The following is a 16,743-nucleotide window of genomic DNA, read 5'->3' on the forward strand; positions in this document are numbered from 1 at the left end:
TTACTGAGTTGCCCCCTAAGACACAGAGTTGCTGAGTTGCCCATTCTCCTTGGAAACCCAAAAGTTGTGCAGACAGTCTCTCTGAATGCAGTATCTCTGTCATTCTTCGTTCAACCCTCCCCAAAAACCAGAGAAAAACCCTCCTAAAGCAAGTCTTCATCTTATTTACAGGATTTACAGGAACTAGTGGTCACATATAGGGAATTTCCACATAGTTAAGTTAGTAACTTTTATACTTTGACTGTACATTTACAGTCACAACAGAGAAGAACAGAAAAACCATTACAAAACCTTCAGCACAGATGTACAATTTAATCAAGACTAATCAAGCTAATCAGATAGCAATTATAATCTGTTTAATATAACATGTATAGACACTATAGGTGGTAATATGTGATCCTGTATATTTTCTATATCTAAGTAGACCTCCAGAACTATTTATGTGCTCAAAAATGATATAAACCAAAGTCTTTGCCAGATTTGCAGCAATATCCCCCAACCCAAATAACTTAATTTTGATGCTTATGCCTTAAAAGAGATCTTAAGGAAATGACAAAGGGAAGAAGAGAGACCAGTGGTAACAAATCATAGAGTTAATGTTATAATCTTATAGTTAATCATCACCTATATCCTTCAGAAGTTATGTCAGGTTTTTATTACATCTTCCCTTCTCACTGACAAAATACCAACAGTATGTTTTTTTGGGGTTGAGTGGTTTTTTTGGACATCAAGGGAAAAGAAAACACAGGAGGAGAATCACTCTCCCGAAACCTTTAAGAAAAATACTTCATATTTTATGGAAGTCACAGGTTGTTGAGTCTTATACTTGAACTAACTCTATTAGGTACCTTATGCATGAATTATAATAACTTTTTCTCTGTCATACTGGGTTAGCCTTAAAAAAATACCCCTCTCTGCTCTCCTTTGCCAGAAAAAGCATAACATGACCAGTTTGGGTGAAGTTTTCACCGTAACTCAGAAGAAAGAGAGGACAGAGAAATGTTATGCCCAGTCTAACCCATTTGCTAAACTATCAAACAGTATTTGCCTGCTTCCAAAACTAACAAAAACCAGCAGCAATAAAGTCTGAGCTCAAACTGTCAAGTCAGAAAAACAGGAACTGTGCTCTAAAATTGGGGTTTCGTATTTCCCCTTTCGAACTTGATACCAGAACTAACAAAGACATTTTGTGTCTAAGAGACCATGAGACACAAAATTTTCTACATTTTTTTTTCTGGTGGGGGGGAGGGAGGCAAACTTAGAATCCGATATTTGCTGCAAAGACTTGGTTCTAATTTCATTTTTTTTGTATTTCTACAAATGAGAAAATGCAGAGGAGTGAAAACAGCTGGAAAAGAAGGGCTGTGAGGGAGGTCCTCCAGCGAACCCCACAGTCAGGAAATTTGGAAAGACAGAGTGGGGAAGAAAAAGAGAAGGAGAGAGTCAAGTCTGAGGCACTTCAAATCACACCTCTCCCCCTTTTTTATACACTGTGATGAAATTGGCTGGTTTACAATTACAATTCCAAAGCCTTGAATTTCCAAAGCAAGAACTATGGAGAAAAGGAACTTTTATAAAGCATCTGGACATTTCCTGATTTGCTCCAAGTCTGCAGCCAATTTGCAAATACCACAGTGCAGCTATTCTGGACAATAAATATTTAACTGCAGTAGGGAACACTCCATACAAATTCTACTCGGGGAAAAAAGCTTTGGGGAGCAAATCTGGCTGTTAAAGCACATGCAATTCAGGAGAAAATAATGAGAAATAAAAGCAGAAGGTGCACAGTGCATACACTTAATGCTGAGGACACCACAGCCCAGCTGTCCAAAATGGCTCTTAACTCTAAATTCTCTTCTCCATAAAGCACTTCCTTTTTTCTGTCCTTAAAAGCAATTAAATTTCTGAGTTAACATGCAGGAATCTTAAGAACAAAAGCTCTTTCCAATTTCACCATGTTGTTGGTTTATCCCCAGTCTTCAACTGTTCAGCCCTTACAATAACCAGCAATCCCACATCAGGAATCACTCCTCATTTACAGAAGCCTCTGGATTTTAGGGAGGCTAAAACCCACTGCCCTGTCACTGTAATTGCCAGAACGTTGTTATCCCATGAAAAACCAACTCAAAATGCATCAGCATATTAAAAAAAAAAAAAAATAGTGCTTGAATAGTTTCAGAATTTAAAGGCCAGTCAAAAAACCTTGTTTTTTAACCTCACACATTGAAAGACTTTTAGTTAATATGAAATAAATATTAGTTTCACAAAGCAGATCTGTATTGAAAAGTTATCTTCGGACAGAACTCACAAAAATTAGTTACAAGTCATCTCTACTACTTGTTTTTTTTTTTTTATTTTTGAGAAAAAATTATCTGTAATTCCTATGGTAACTTGGACATATCAACCCCCCAGCACTTTTCTGAAGCAATCTGGGAATTACCATATGAACTACCTGTTTTTCAAACTAGTAATCAAAATATTTCTGTGTCTTACAACCTGGAAATCTGGCTGCAACCAAACTGCATTTTTGTCTTGATATTTCTGTCCCAAGGTAAGATTGGTTCATTCTCTCAAACGGCTCAATCCACCTCAGCTGTACTTAACCAGAAATTAGAAAGCCAACACTTATTTTTATGTATGTGATTTCTGTGCATATGCAGTGATTATGTTTATATACGAGGTTGTTTGCAGTTAAAAACCATCTTCTGCATCTCTCCATACCATCCTAGAGACATGTAAAGAGAAGGAAAATAATTTCCCTCATTCTTAAGGGGAAATAAATTTTAAAAATATAGCATGCTGTTGGTCTATTGTCTATTTTTATGCTCCCTTCAGTGTTCACTGTACAACTCATCTCTAGAAAATCTGAAATTCTAGTGGAACAAGACATGTAAAAAACATTCTCATGAGCAAATTCACCTGAATTTGAGCCAAAAGGCCACAAAGCTTTTCCACAAAATCACCATGAGTAGAATTCAATTCCTAAGACCTGCAAAGAGAGGGAAATCTGTGTGGCACTATTTCCTTACGGGAAATAAAAGTACCCTTAGATATTCAAGAGAGATTCAGAAAAATTGCTCTGAATTTTTTTCCTTTGATGATACTAAAAGATCTGATTTGTTAAGTGTTAAACACACCAGAAATACCACACTGCTTTTTATTTTTGTCCCAAGAAGCTCTGAGCTAATGGACTGTGACCAGAAGTCACTGAAACCAGAGCAAAGGACTTCATTTAGGCTGCTTTAAACTTTGTTTTCTGCTAGTTCTCATCACATGCTTAAACTAAAATCCTGAATTATACAATCCCAGAGTGGTTTGGGTTGGAACGGACCTTAAAGTTCATCTCATTCCAACCCCCTGCTGTGGGCAGGAACATCTTCCACAAATGAAAAATGCCTTTGACAAAAACTCTGAGAGAGCCACCCTGCCATTTTAGCTGGGAATGATGAAAGCTTAATTAAGAATTATAGAAGACAAACTCACAATTTTTAAATCTTGGAGATTCTTTTCTGTTTACTGTAATATGAGAGCAAACAGATGTGGCAAGAGAAACAGAGTAAGAATTCCAGATATTCCAGTAACAGCCATTCCTTTCTAGTTATTATCAACAGGACTGAATTCAATCTGGCAATAAATCCAACTATAGATACAAGTTAAAAGGCGCTAATTTTATTAAAATTTATTTATTACTAAAGCATTGCATCAAAAATACTCAAGCCTCTTAATCATGAAAGAACTGTTTGGCATACAAATTATTTGTTTTCTTAAGCATAAGATGACCTTTTGACTTATAAAAACCACACTGAGATCAAATTACCACTTTTCTTTTCCTCAAGCCAGTGCCTGTGACTTAAAACAAGACACAGCCACAAAATGAAAGAAGAAAGAACACAGAACACAGAATTATTGCAAAATTAATTGGTCTGAGCCCCTCCATCACTCATGAAAAAAATACACCAGTTAATTTTTTTTAACTTCTGGAAATTATCAGGATCAAATGCAAATTAAAGCAGGAGACAAAGCCCAGCTGTAAACTAAGAAAATTCTGTGAGGCTCAGTATGCAAATTCCAAGCAGAGGCAAGTCTACAACAGCTTTGAGTCACCAGTTCATTGCAGAGCTCTGACACCTGGAGAGCATCCACCACACTGGGCTCACTGACTTCTCACAAGGTACCTTCTCCTCCCAAACCTTTAAAAGACATTTTCTATCTCAATCCTAATTATGGATGAAACTGAGACAGAGGGGGGAAAGGGAATTACCTCATTTTAGCACATTTTAGAATGGGAGCAGAGTGCCATATCACCTACCCTTAAGGGTTTCATTCTAAATTAAGCCCTAAAAATTTAAGCGCTATTAACATAGAGATATAACAGAGATATTAAGTTGTTTCTTAAGCCTTTGGCTGGGGATCAGCAAATTATACCTTAGTGCTTGTACACACCATGTAGAACAGCTTTATAGGACCATAAGTGTGAATTTGTTTAAAAGATATGGATCATTGTAGCAGTTTTGCCTGCTAATTAACTACTCTCAGCTTTCCCTGTCTCTTAAAACTGAGCAACAACAGCAAACACCCTGAAATGGTGTGGGAAAGGCCATTTCTTCTAAACCATACTGAAGAGAGAGGATTTTCATTTAAAGCATAACTCAGTCATTAGGAGAGACCCTAAAACATTTCTCAAGTGACTTTGGCTGCGAGCAGATGCACATGCATTGTACAGCAGAGCCTGGTGAAGATGGTACTGTTTTACTGGTGGTCATCAGTCTTTACCAGGAAAAAAAGGAAGCACACATGGTTTGGTTGTGGGGAGAGTGCAAATACCACCCAAATGGAACATCTCAAGTGGTCATGTGCATATCTGCCAGCTGTCTTGGCCCTAAATGCAGAACTAGTTCAGATTAAATTGCTTCCAAAATGTGAGCTGAAACATGTGTTAAGTCTTATTTTGCATGGTTCTGCCTGGCAAAAGTTGCAGTTCTGATAGAAAACCTTTGACTTTCAGCAAAATTATCAGGAAGAGTGGTTTGCATCTCAGCTGTACTTCCAAGGCTGAACTCACCAGAAAGCTTGGACATATTCAGTTCTTTATGTAATTACTCAATGTCACTGATAGGCACCAATTTGTCTGTGCAAAACTGAACTTGTACAGAACTCTGGAGATAAAGCATATATGTGCACAAACAAGCACAGCAGTTTAACTGCTAGTTAAACTTTATCAAGCAAGACATTTTTAATGGATTGAAGAAGGCCTGAGAAATTTGTTCATCAGAACAAAGCATGAAACAATCCCAAGAGGGGTTGTAATGCAGCATCCAGTTTCTCTCCCTACAGAGGCAGTCTTGCCACAGATTTACAGGTTGGCAGGTCCTGCCCCTGTCATGTAAAATAAACTCTCTAAGTACACAGAGAGGGTGGTTCTACATAAATGTCTCTCTGAGTGATAAATGACGCACTAAGCACATCAACAGGTACAGCCTGTGGTGCAAGGCAGGAGAAATGTTCTGTGTTGTACACTGGGTGATATCATGAGGTTAAGCTGCTTCCACTTTGATGAATATTAGTGTTTCTTAACACAGGATTTTCACAGCACAGTGTCCAAGTTCACACATCCCTGCAGGAAGCTGATGGGAGTCCCTCAGAGGAGCTGAGATGTCCCTCAGAGCTGGTTGCTCGACCCAAGGGGTGACGTGCCACAACACGGCCTCGCCGATACGACACCCCAGCCACACTGCTGCCTCCTCCCTCTACACACACACCACAGGCCAAGAAAAACTTTGGCTTATTTTTCACTTAATTCCACAGTAAACTTCTAAGAACGTGGTGTGATTAAACCTGGAGGTACCACAGGCTTTAATTGGAAGGTAAACATTCAGCTGATACCAACAAAAGGTGAAGAGTCAATCAGTCGAGTTAATTACACAGCCAAGTTAATATGATCAGCACCTCAGGTTTTAGCTGTTTAAGGCTGTGCTGGCACATGGTGAGCATTCAGGATTTAGAAGCTGCCTTTTTTTAAGCCAGGTCTGTTTGCTGATGTATCTTGCTTATATAGCTGTAACTTGGCGGGTTGTAAGTCACATGGACAGGAAGCTGAAAGGACTAAAACCCACAGGACTTTTTTTTTTTTAAACTTGCCAGAAGATAGCTGTTTCTTTAGTAAAAATGCAGCTCCAAGTCAGTTATCCCCATACGTCCTTTCTCTTTACCCCATGTGGCTGTGACAGTGAAATCAAACCCAGGCTCTCCCCTATTAATCAATCCCACAACTGTATGAAAGTTGTTCAAGGACATGAATTACTACTAAAACAGTTGCTGGTATAAAACAACACAAGCTGATTTTTTTCCACTTGATGTTGGTGGTAAAACAAAGGTTTCCAGGGGAGATTCCCAGCTGGCAAAGCTCATGCCAGTTCACTTGCATTTGGGTACAACATCCCCAGGGGTTTATCCTGTATCATCAATAAACACAACCTCAATTTTCCCTTCATGAGGGTGATGATGCAGCAGAAAGAACGCAAGGACAAGTTTGGCAATGACCAAAAACCAGGGATCGGACAGGCTCCTTCTCTCTGACCAGACAGCACTTTCCAGAATCTGGATGAACTCCTGACTATTCCCTGTCTTCAAGAGGGAGACTTCTGAGGCTTCTTACAGAGAAGTTATAAGGTTATAACACCATATCAGAAGCACATGGTGTCCATTACAGCCTGTAGAACTCAAATAGACTTGTCCATTAGAAAAAGTGGCGTGTGAAGGTGGCATGTGCTGAGTGTGGCGATTACAGCTGTTACTTCAATAACTTCAGTACTTTGAATGCACCTTTCTCTTCCTTCAGCTTAAGTATTAAGAGCAAGAAAGAACGGTAGAAGATCCAAATTTAAAAAAAAATAGAATTTAATACAAATGCAACACAAACCAATAGCAGGAAAAAACAAACTGTAATATTTTGTTTTCAGAGAGGATAATTCCTGCAGAACAGAGTGTTCCAGCCCACGTGACAGAGCTGTAAAGGGTGAGAACACAGGCTGATACATAAAGGTGTGATGCACACAGGTCAGGCTTGCTGATCATTCTGGTTCCTCTTGAACTTTTAAACTCTCTAAACACACAGGCCCTGGCAATTTCAAAATTATTAGTGTCTGTTTTGCCATGCTTTGAGGAAAAGTGAAATACAGAAGTGTTCAGGAAGTGAAAGGTTATTTCTTGTGCATCTTCAGTAAACACGAAACACTGAGTGTACAAGACCTTATATAAAGCGAACTGCAAGTGCCAGCTTAGAGTTAGTTGGTTTTGATCAAAAACCTCAGAACTGAGGGTGGCCACACTTTTTCCACACAGGAGTTAAGATGTAAGAGCTTGACACCATAGGGTCAAAAAAACCAACCCATGCAAAACAGCAGATTTAAATATAAAAGCCTGAGCCTAAGGCAGCACTTAAATTAGGCAGTACCTTTAATTTTTTTTTTAAACATCTAATGCCCTAAAAATAATATATTAATAGAAAAAACCCCAACAAACACCAGTACAAAAAAAAAAAAAAACAACACCAAAAACAACCAAACAAAAAAAGAAAGCCAAAAAACCACAGAAACAAAATTCCTGCTTTGAATTTCTTATCATACTTTAATAAAATCCAGAGGAGTGCAGAGACAGGTATTTATGGATGGCAAGCAACAGGAAGTCATTTAGACTGCACAAATGCCAAAGTTTTTAAGGTTTGTTTTGTTTAATATATCTCTTTGTGCTGCTGGTGTCTCAAAATGAACAGAAGAGCTACTTCTGCCAAATTCACTTCCTGAAAAACTGAGTCCATACATATACAAACAAACCGCTTGCAAGTGTTCCCCCTGCTCCCTCCCCTGTCCCAGTCATGGATCTGCTTCATTTTCCTTATCTAAAAGAGTAGAAGGCTTAGATCTGTCCTTCCTCAGGACAAGAAAGGTGGAAGGGTTTTTTCCCCGATGTAGCTTGAACAACAATTGTTTCCTGTTCCAAATAACATGAGTCAGTATTACCTCAATCTCATCTTCCAGCCAGTAAAATGAAGTAGTTTTAAAGATCTGAAGTGAAAGACAAATGAAGTTATTTTGCTACAATATACCCCAGATTGAAGGGCAATTATTAAGGGTATTTAGTATTTCAATACCCTGCTAAGCTGCAACTTAGCCTCCTGATGAGCAAACCAGATTCCACTCAGTCCTGGAATAGCTGGAAATGACAAGAAACACTGAAGGAACAGCTTAAACAGCACTTGGACTGCAGAACTGCTAAAATGTTGAACAATGTTCATACACTGGTGCCTCAAAAGCCAAAGCTCCTCTCAGATCCGCTTTGCAAACAAGGGACATTGTGTACCACAGTCTGAGGAAGGTGCAAATCGTCCTTTAGGAGTTTTCTCCGGGAAGCAAGAATAGCGGTTGTCAGGTTTTGCGTTTCAAAGGGAATTAAGCCTTTGGAGACAGGGGATGGAATATAGCATCTGAGAGTGAGAAACTTGCTGAGGGAATAAAGAGGCTGTGTAGACAAAGTGAGGCCCTGGCCAGTGACACAGCTGAGGTTAAACAGCTCCAAGGCTTCTGAGCCCATCTCGTGCAGCTTCATGTGCTTATCCCCCTGCAGACTGCTTCCTTACTTTTGTGTCCCCTCCTCCAGTGCACACACAGGCGACCAAAGTCTGGACTACTGGCATTAAATACTGAATTTATTTCATTTATTAGCAGTATCTCCTTTATGCAGCAGCCCCACTTCAAAGGATTACAAGTCCAAAATACGTCATAAAGCAAAGCAACCAGACACATGGATTTATGACTGATGAGTGTCTTGAAGCCTTGTAAAGGTTTATTCTTTACTAGCAAGCCCTTGGTGTTGCTCTGGGAGCTCCAGAGCTACAGCAGAGCAGTGATGTTGTATTTCCAGAAGGCTGTTTATGATCAGATCATCTGATCAATAACAACACTTAATTGCAAACAATTTTCCCACTCTTTGGCAGCTATAACTGCACTTGTTCACAATCTTACTCGGCAGGTTAGTTCCTCCTCAAACAAAACCTCCAATTTCATTTTTCACAGGCTTTCACCACTGTTCAGGGTGATGTATAAATCCCTTGGTTTTCCATTGACTTCCAGTTGTTTTCCTCTAATCACTATATTAGCTTTTACATTTCATAGGGGGGAAAAAGGAGTCTAACAGAATAATTCTATGTGCCAGCAGTTTCAAAGCATAACCCTAATCACAGAACATTCATGTCACTGTTATCAAACATCTCACCCCCTGTAAAAGGTATTGATATGCAGAGCAACTGGTGCAGACTTTATCTGCCATGTTGACACTGCTTTTCCAGTTTCCTGTAGCTCAGTTTTTCTGTAAGTTATGCAACTTATATTACATTTATATAACCAGCTCAAGAGAAAACCCCAAGAATTACTGGAGCCAGCAAAATTTTGTAGTTTTACAAGCGTGAAGAAAACTGTCAGGACCTGTTCCTTAAAAACCCACCTGTTTGCAACAGGCCATGACAATAAAACCACTAAATTGTACTTCCTCCCTTCTCCAATTTCAGTCAAGAGAAATTGCAACCATTTTGCCCAAGAAAAGCATCAGAAATCTCTTTTTCCAGTAGTTTGCAGCACTGTTTCAGTTTTTTTAAAGGATCAGGTGACCGTGTAAAACAAATCCTGGATGGGATACCTAAAGTGCTGCTAAAGACAAGGGGACAGAAAAATCCCCCTCATCTGTCACTTCCTGTACTGCACAGAAACTACAGCAATAGGTGGATGTGACAATTTAGCTGCCAAAAATCCCAAAATGCTGGTTTTTTGAGACTCCTCTTCTCTTCTTGATGAAGTTCAAGCATATCTGCCTCACCCCACGAGCAAAACGGAGCAGTATCAGCCCATGAAAAAGCTTTATTGCAGAGCATTAACTGCATGAATTATATACTTGAACTGCCAAAGCCATTTTCCATCAATCCAGCAAGTGTTTGCCATTACCAACACCTGAAACCTAATTGCACTTTAAGTGCTTTAAAGATCGAGAGCAGCTCGTGTGTTTACAGGAATAATGCCCGATCTTTGTGGAATTGCAAACTCTCGGATAGGCTACAAAAGAACAACATGAATATTGCCAGTTTTTCATCCAGACGAAAACATTTTGTCATTTTTAATTGCTGTTGGAAACGAGACAAGCCAGGAACCAAGACCCAGCTCAGTCTTCCCTCCACAACCTCCCTTCCCAGCCTGATTTCTGGTTCAGAGATTCTCATAACAACCCTTTTCACGCCTCAGTACAAACCAGTCCTTAGGGTTTGCTTTTATGTGTGAAAGCTTTGACCTCTCAGACAATGCAAACACCTTCCTCTTTATGTAAACATAGAGCAGCTTTTTCTGCTGCAATTCACACCCAACACAGCTAGGGAGTCCAGGATTCTCTATGTGGGTTCCTGCTGTATTTTGAGCATCTCTTCCTTGTGCCAAATCAGGCACCAGCAAGGCACCACAAAACCTGAGGGCAGTCCTGCAGGTGAAAAAGGTGTTTCACCCCCAAAGCCAAGGAGGATTGGGAGTAAAGCGGTAGGAAAGAGGTGAAGCTCTTCACAGGCATCACTGTCAGGATGCTGCCTGCGAAAACAGAAAGATTTTTCCGCTCTACACAAAAAAGGGAAGCTGGTTTCTCTGAATTCAGTCTTTATTTGCAAGAATAAACTACTCCAGAAATGTCTGTCTAAACTTACAGAATTAGTACCACTTACTCTTCCAGTCAAGAACTCTGGCTTACTCCCAGCCCCACCAAAAGGTAAGGCAAAAGAATTAAAGTGAAAATTGCAGACTCTGTCTGACAGAGGGAAAAATGAGTTTAAAAAGAATGTTGATTTTACCGTCTGAGTTTGGCCTGTGGCTGTTCAGGTGCACTTCAGCTTTTTGCTTTCCAAAGCTTTTGTACTAGATATTCTCTCCAGATCTTGCTTCCCATTTGTTTTTTTAAATAAATTCATTGAACAGACAATTTGAGCACACAGAAACAGTTCAGGATTTACCTCTCAGAAAGGCCACTTTGCAATTAATTCTGATATATTTTCTCAGTGCAGAGCCTTCCAGGAGTTAAGTTGTTCCAGTTCTGTGTTTATATTCTAGTGCAAATTTAAACCCCCTCACCCTAGATTTTACAAGCTTTTCACCCAACCTTTCTCAAAGGCCAAATATTTGCAGTTTTGTGGTGTATGAGCATATTATAGTCTCTGTGCCATTGGGCTTTGGGGCAAACAGCTTGCAGATACTTTGATATATAAGATATTTAACAACTGAATCACTAAACATGTACTGACAAAAATGGTTGTAAAATCAGCCTGTGATCACTAACTTTTAAGATCACAAATGACAGCAAGAGCCTGATGTGATCTGTTGTTGACTCAGAAAGAGCAGCATGTCCTCAGCTGGCATTGCATTTCAAAGCACCTGTCTCGGTGTCACCTAATGCAGACCCAGATCAAGGTGCAACTTCCTGTGTGTTTTAAAAACAAGTGCCAGGAGGAAATGCCTCCCAGTCCCCTTATAAGGTCAAAACTGAACTTAATACTGAGCTGCAGCAGCCCAAATAAAGGGGTACCAAAGCACATCCATCCTGCTCAAGAATAAAACTACAGGGAATCTTCTACGAGCAAAATTGGGTCAACTGGAGTGAAGTTTAAAAAGCGACACAACTCTGAATTATTGCCATCTCCTACCCAGTAAAAGAATCACAAAAAACTTTCTTGCACTACACTTATCTTCCTTCCAGATATGCCTCAAAATATAACCCCTCCATCCCTAATTCATCAGAATAGCCACTCCCTTAATCCTCCTAAGCACAGACTCCATGTTTGTTTAAACAGAGCCGGGTCCATCCCCTCCTGCCAAACTGAGCCACTGCCATGTTGTCTTTCTGCCATCAATCTCCATTATTATTGAAGTGCTTCAGACTTTTGTGTCCTGGTTGTCCTCATACATGACCTTTCTACGTGTACTTTAAAAATCCCAACTCAAGGCGATTATAGAATCATAGACTGTTTTGGGTTCGAAGGGACCTTAAAGATCCAACTCCCTGTCATCATCCAACACTGCAATGTTTCCACACATTCACACACAGAGCAGAATTTCAGGTGTCTGTAGAAGGTGCAAAGCTGGTTATCTGCTCCCCATCCCTGCGTGTCCCTCGGGGTGACGGATATTCAGCCCTGCATCGTGGCTGTCACCTCCCTTGGGGGTGAAAGATGTCCCAGAAGCGTCCCTTACAGAGGAACAGCTGCCAGACCGACAGCTGGACACCATCAACATTTCAAGCCCGCAGCTTGCCCAGCAGTGGGAGGCAGCGGGATCTCCCCTGGCACAGGGAACTCGGGGGTCCGCGCTCACCCACGACCACCAGGGGACTTTTGAACTTCTCCCAACGCACCGGCGGCCACAACCGGAGCTGTTTCATTGCGGTTCCTCCTGTCACCGACCCGGCCTCCCCCGCCCGGCCGCGAAACGTGGCTCTGACACCCCTTCCCGGCCCGGCGCTGCCCGCACGGCCCCGCACCCTCCAGCCAAGGGGGAGCAGCGGCTCCGCAGTCGCATCGGCCCCCCGGGATCAGGGGAACCAGTGGCCCCGCACCCTCCAGCCAAGGGGAACCAGCGGCCCCGCACCGTCTGGCCAAGGGGAACCAGCGGCCCCGCACCGGCCCTCTCCGATAAGGCGAACCCGGTGACTCCGGCCCCACTCCAGCCCCTCTGGCCACGGGGACCCAGCGCCTCCTGACTCCGGACGCGGCCGCCGGGAAAGCCCCGCACCGCCCCCGCGGCCATCGCGGAGTCTCTCCGGGGAGCGTGCCCGCCGCCCGCCCCGCCCTCCCTGCCCGGCTGCCCCCTGCCCAGACCCACTCACCGTTCCGTGTGTCCCGGCGGGGCGGCCCGGCCGCGGCCCCGCGGGGCTCGGAGCGCTGCGGGATCGGGAGCGGAATCGGGAGCGGCCCGAGGCGCTGGGACGGAGGGCGGCGGTCCCGGAGCGGCGGCACCGCCCGCGGAGCATGCGCGGGGCAGGGCCCGCCCGAGGGAGGCGCCTCGGGCCGGCCGGGCCGGCTGAGGGAGCGGCGGGAGGGAGTGTGGGTGGGAGGGTGGTCCGTGTGTGGGGTCAGCACAGAGCCCGGGACGGCACCCGGGGGTTCGACAGGAGGTATCTAAAAACACACGGCAGTCAATACACTCATCCAGAGAAGCTGTGGCTGCCTCATCCCTGGACGTGTACAAGGCCAGCTTGGACGGGGCTTGGAGCAACCTGGGATAGCGGAAGGTGTCCCTGCCCATGGCAGGGGATGAAACTGGATGAGCTTTAAGGTTTCTCCCAATACACACCATTCTGGGATTCTATGATACATATTTTGACAGTGCTTAGACAGTGCCAGATTTAGAATCATAAAATCATTAAATATCCTGGCTTGGAAGGAGGCACAGGCATCATTCAGTCCAGCTCCTGGCCCTGCACAGGATACCCCAACAATACCACATGTCCCTGAGGGCATTGTCCAAATGCTTCTTGAGCTCTGTCAGCCTTGGTTCTGTGACCACTGCCCTGTGGAGCCTGTTCAGTGCCCGACCACCCTCCAGGGGAAGAACCTTTCTCTAATAGTCAACCTAACCCTCTCTTGACACAGCTCCAGCTGTTCCCTCGGGTCCTGTCACTGTCACCAGACTGAAGAGATCAGTACTTGTCCCTCCACTACCCCTCGTGAGGATATTGAAGACCCCAGTGAGGTCTCCCCTCAGTCTCCTCCAGGCTGAACAAACCAAGCACCCTCAGCCGCTCCTCAAACGGCTTCCCCTCCAGAGCCATCCCCATCCTTGCAGCCCCCCATTGGACACTCTCTAATAATATAGGTTAATGTCTTTTTGCAGGGTTGTCTTTCTTACCCCAGTGCCAAGGCCACAGCTGTCATCTCCACAGATGCCCAGCGTCTGCTGTGTGGTCTGAGCTACCGGTGTGCTCAGATCATCTGTAAAACCCCACAACCCCATCTCCAGCCTCGAGCTGATGTGACGAGCCGGTGTAAACAAGTTAGTGTTTACGCCAAAACCAGGAGACACTCACAATCCTCCTGTCTGCACAGAAAATAAACCAGTTTCTTCACTGTGGTTTCAAACTCTTGTCAAAGTCACAGGAAACGGCACAAGTGGAAGTAAAATCAGTCAGAAAATGATTCAGTTCAATGAAATCATCCCACCCCCTTCTCACACACGCACACATATCTGGCATTTTCTTCTGACAGAAGAGCCAATCTGCCACTGCCTTTTGGGGGAATTGTCCTAATAACTGAATCAGTCTTTAAAAAAACCCACCCTGATAAACGTGACTCTTCCCTATGTAGTGGTGGCTTCATGTAATTCAGATAAAGCACATTGATAACATCTTTTTATCAAGATCTTCCTGTGCCTGGCAGCATAAGTGTGAAAGGCCCTTTGCTGTTCTGAAGTGTTTACACTTCGATACAGCTACTGTGCCCCAGCTCATCTCCCTTGTGCCTCAGCAGTCCTGAGATTTGACCCTTTTCTCCAGGAAATCAACCCAAAGCTTTTCACCTCCCCCAAAGGAGCTGGGAGTTGGGTGCTGGTGGTGCGTGAGTGCATGTGTCCAGATGGTTGTAGTTTACAAATTAAGGATAGATAAGCATTGGTTACGTTTCCCTCCTCCCAAGAGAAATCAAACCAGCCCTTCCCCACGTGTTTCCACAGCTGTCAGGGAACCAGCAGAGCGCAACTTGGGTGATTTTGCACCATGTTTACCTTTTTCCTCAGCTACATGACGTTGGGTCTGGATTAACCATGCGCTGTGGGAAAACACCAGAGTCTCACCCTATTTCCATCCCTGTCATAACTGTAATTCAAGTTGGAAAAGAAGCTGAGGTTGGAAGGAGAGAGGTCAAACCCTGCAGATCATAGAATGATAGAATGGCCTGGGTTGGAAGGGACCTTAAAGCTCATCCAGTTCCACCCCCTGCTATGGGCAGGGACATCTTCCACTAGACCAAGTTGCTCCAAGCCCCATCTAACCTGGCCTTGGATACTTCCAGGAATGGGGCAGCCACAGTTTCTCTGGGCAACCTGGGCCTGGGCCTCATCACCCTCACAGGGAAGGATGTTTTCCTAACATCTAAGATATGTGTGGCTGTACCACTGCTCCCAGGCCTGACCTTTTCTTCATCTCTCTCCCCCATAATCTGCCTGCAGAGGCTGCTTCCCTCGATTATCACAGAATCATAGAATCAGCTGGGTTGGAAGGGACCTCTGAGATCATCAAGTCCAACTCTTGATCCAACACCGCCGCGGTTACTAGACCATGGCACTAAGTGCCACATCCAGTCTCATCTTAAAAACCTCCAGGGATGGTAAATCCACCACTTCCCTGGGCAGCCCATTCCCATGCCTGATTACCCTTTTTGTAAAGAATTTCTTCCTAATATCTAACGTAAACCTCCCCTGACACAGCTTAAGACCATGCCTTCTTGTCTTGCTGATCGCTGCCTGGGAGAAGAGACCAACCCCCACCTGGCTACAACCTCCTTTCAGGGAGCTGTAGAGAGTGATGAGGTCTCCCCTGAGCCTCCTCTTCTCCAGGCTGAACAACCCCAGTTCCCTCAGCCTCTCCTCATAGGACTTGTGCTCAAGTCCCTTCACCAGCCTTTTTGCTCTTCTCTGGACCTGCTCCAGCACCTCAATATTCTTCCCGAAATTATTCTTGCCAGCCCTTTCCATGGCTTTGCCTTTATAATGATAAAATCAGTTTTTCTTGGTGGGTTTTCATGCCCAATAACACAGCGGAACCTTATTATTTATGCCTTACAGGCAGGATTCCTTTCCCAGCACAGCAACTGCTGTTGTGAATGGCCTTAAATCCTGAAGCTCAGCACTGGGAAGCCAAGCCAGGCCGATGAGGCGGCTGTGACGGAAGGATTGCATAACGGGCTTAGCTTGGGGCTGCTCGGGGCTGCTCGTGGTGCAGCTTTACCTCTGCCTCCATCTAAATCCAGAGCCCAGGACCACGCCCAGGAATGACCCAGGCTCCCAAAGGCCACATCGTTCAGTAAGAATTGAATTCTCACACGCCTCACTTTAAAAAACAGGGTCTGAGCTTCTCTGGCACTGAAATTGCATGTTCAGTCTCCCAGTCCTGACTGTTATGTGAGTTTTCCCTTCTTTTCCTTAATTTCTGGTCCCTGCTGATTTTTCCTAGTTCTTCTGTGACTTGTAACTGGGATGAAATCAATGCGCTTCTAAAAATTACTCCAAAAACTATGTTAATAACAGGGGAGGATTTCCAACCTATACCCAAAATGGTCTGTGTTTAACACAACATTCCATCTTATGGGAAGGATGTAATTTTGCATTAAAACCCTTAAAGTAGTTTTCTCTAAGGAATTAATTGGATGTATTTGTAGCTGACTTTGTTTTCTTGCTTAGAAAGAGAGCAGGCTTGCAAAGTGCTGCAGAAAAGGCCTTGGATGCAAAATAAATCTTTATTTCCCCTCTAAGTACCATTCTGGGGTGTAGTGACAGATCTGAAGAATTATTTTGTATCTTACATATTTCTTTATTTTACAAATTTCAGGATGCACTTGTGTACTCCATCAAAAACATGGCAAAATACAGAAGACTAGACCTGACTGTCTTGGTATTTGTAAATTAAAAATCAAATTAAATTTGAATTAATTTCCTCCTGTAGCCCTCTTTAAAGAAG

The 16,743-nt window shown here is 43.4% G+C and overlaps 1 long non-coding RNA gene across 1 annotated transcript in view; it reads right to left on the bottom strand.

Moving 5' to 3' along the window:
- Window positions 1-12,991, bottom strand: part of LOC113986913 — a 28,989-nt gene extending 15,998 nt beyond the window's left edge. The window contains exon 1 of the long non-coding RNA XR_005564211.1: window positions 12,901-12,991. This is a non-coding gene — a long non-coding RNA (uncharacterized LOC113986913). The remainder of the gene's footprint in view (window positions 1-12,900) is intronic.
- Window positions 12,992-16,743: the final 3,752 nt, after the last annotated feature.

This window comes from Pipra filicauda, unplaced genomic scaffold, assembly GCF_003945595.2.
Source record: "Pipra filicauda isolate LSUMZ 115617 unplaced genomic scaffold, ASM394559v2 scaffold295_size919547_pilon, whole genome shotgun sequence".
Lineage (NCBI taxonomy): Eukaryota > Metazoa > Chordata > Aves > Passeriformes > Pipridae > Pipra > Pipra filicauda.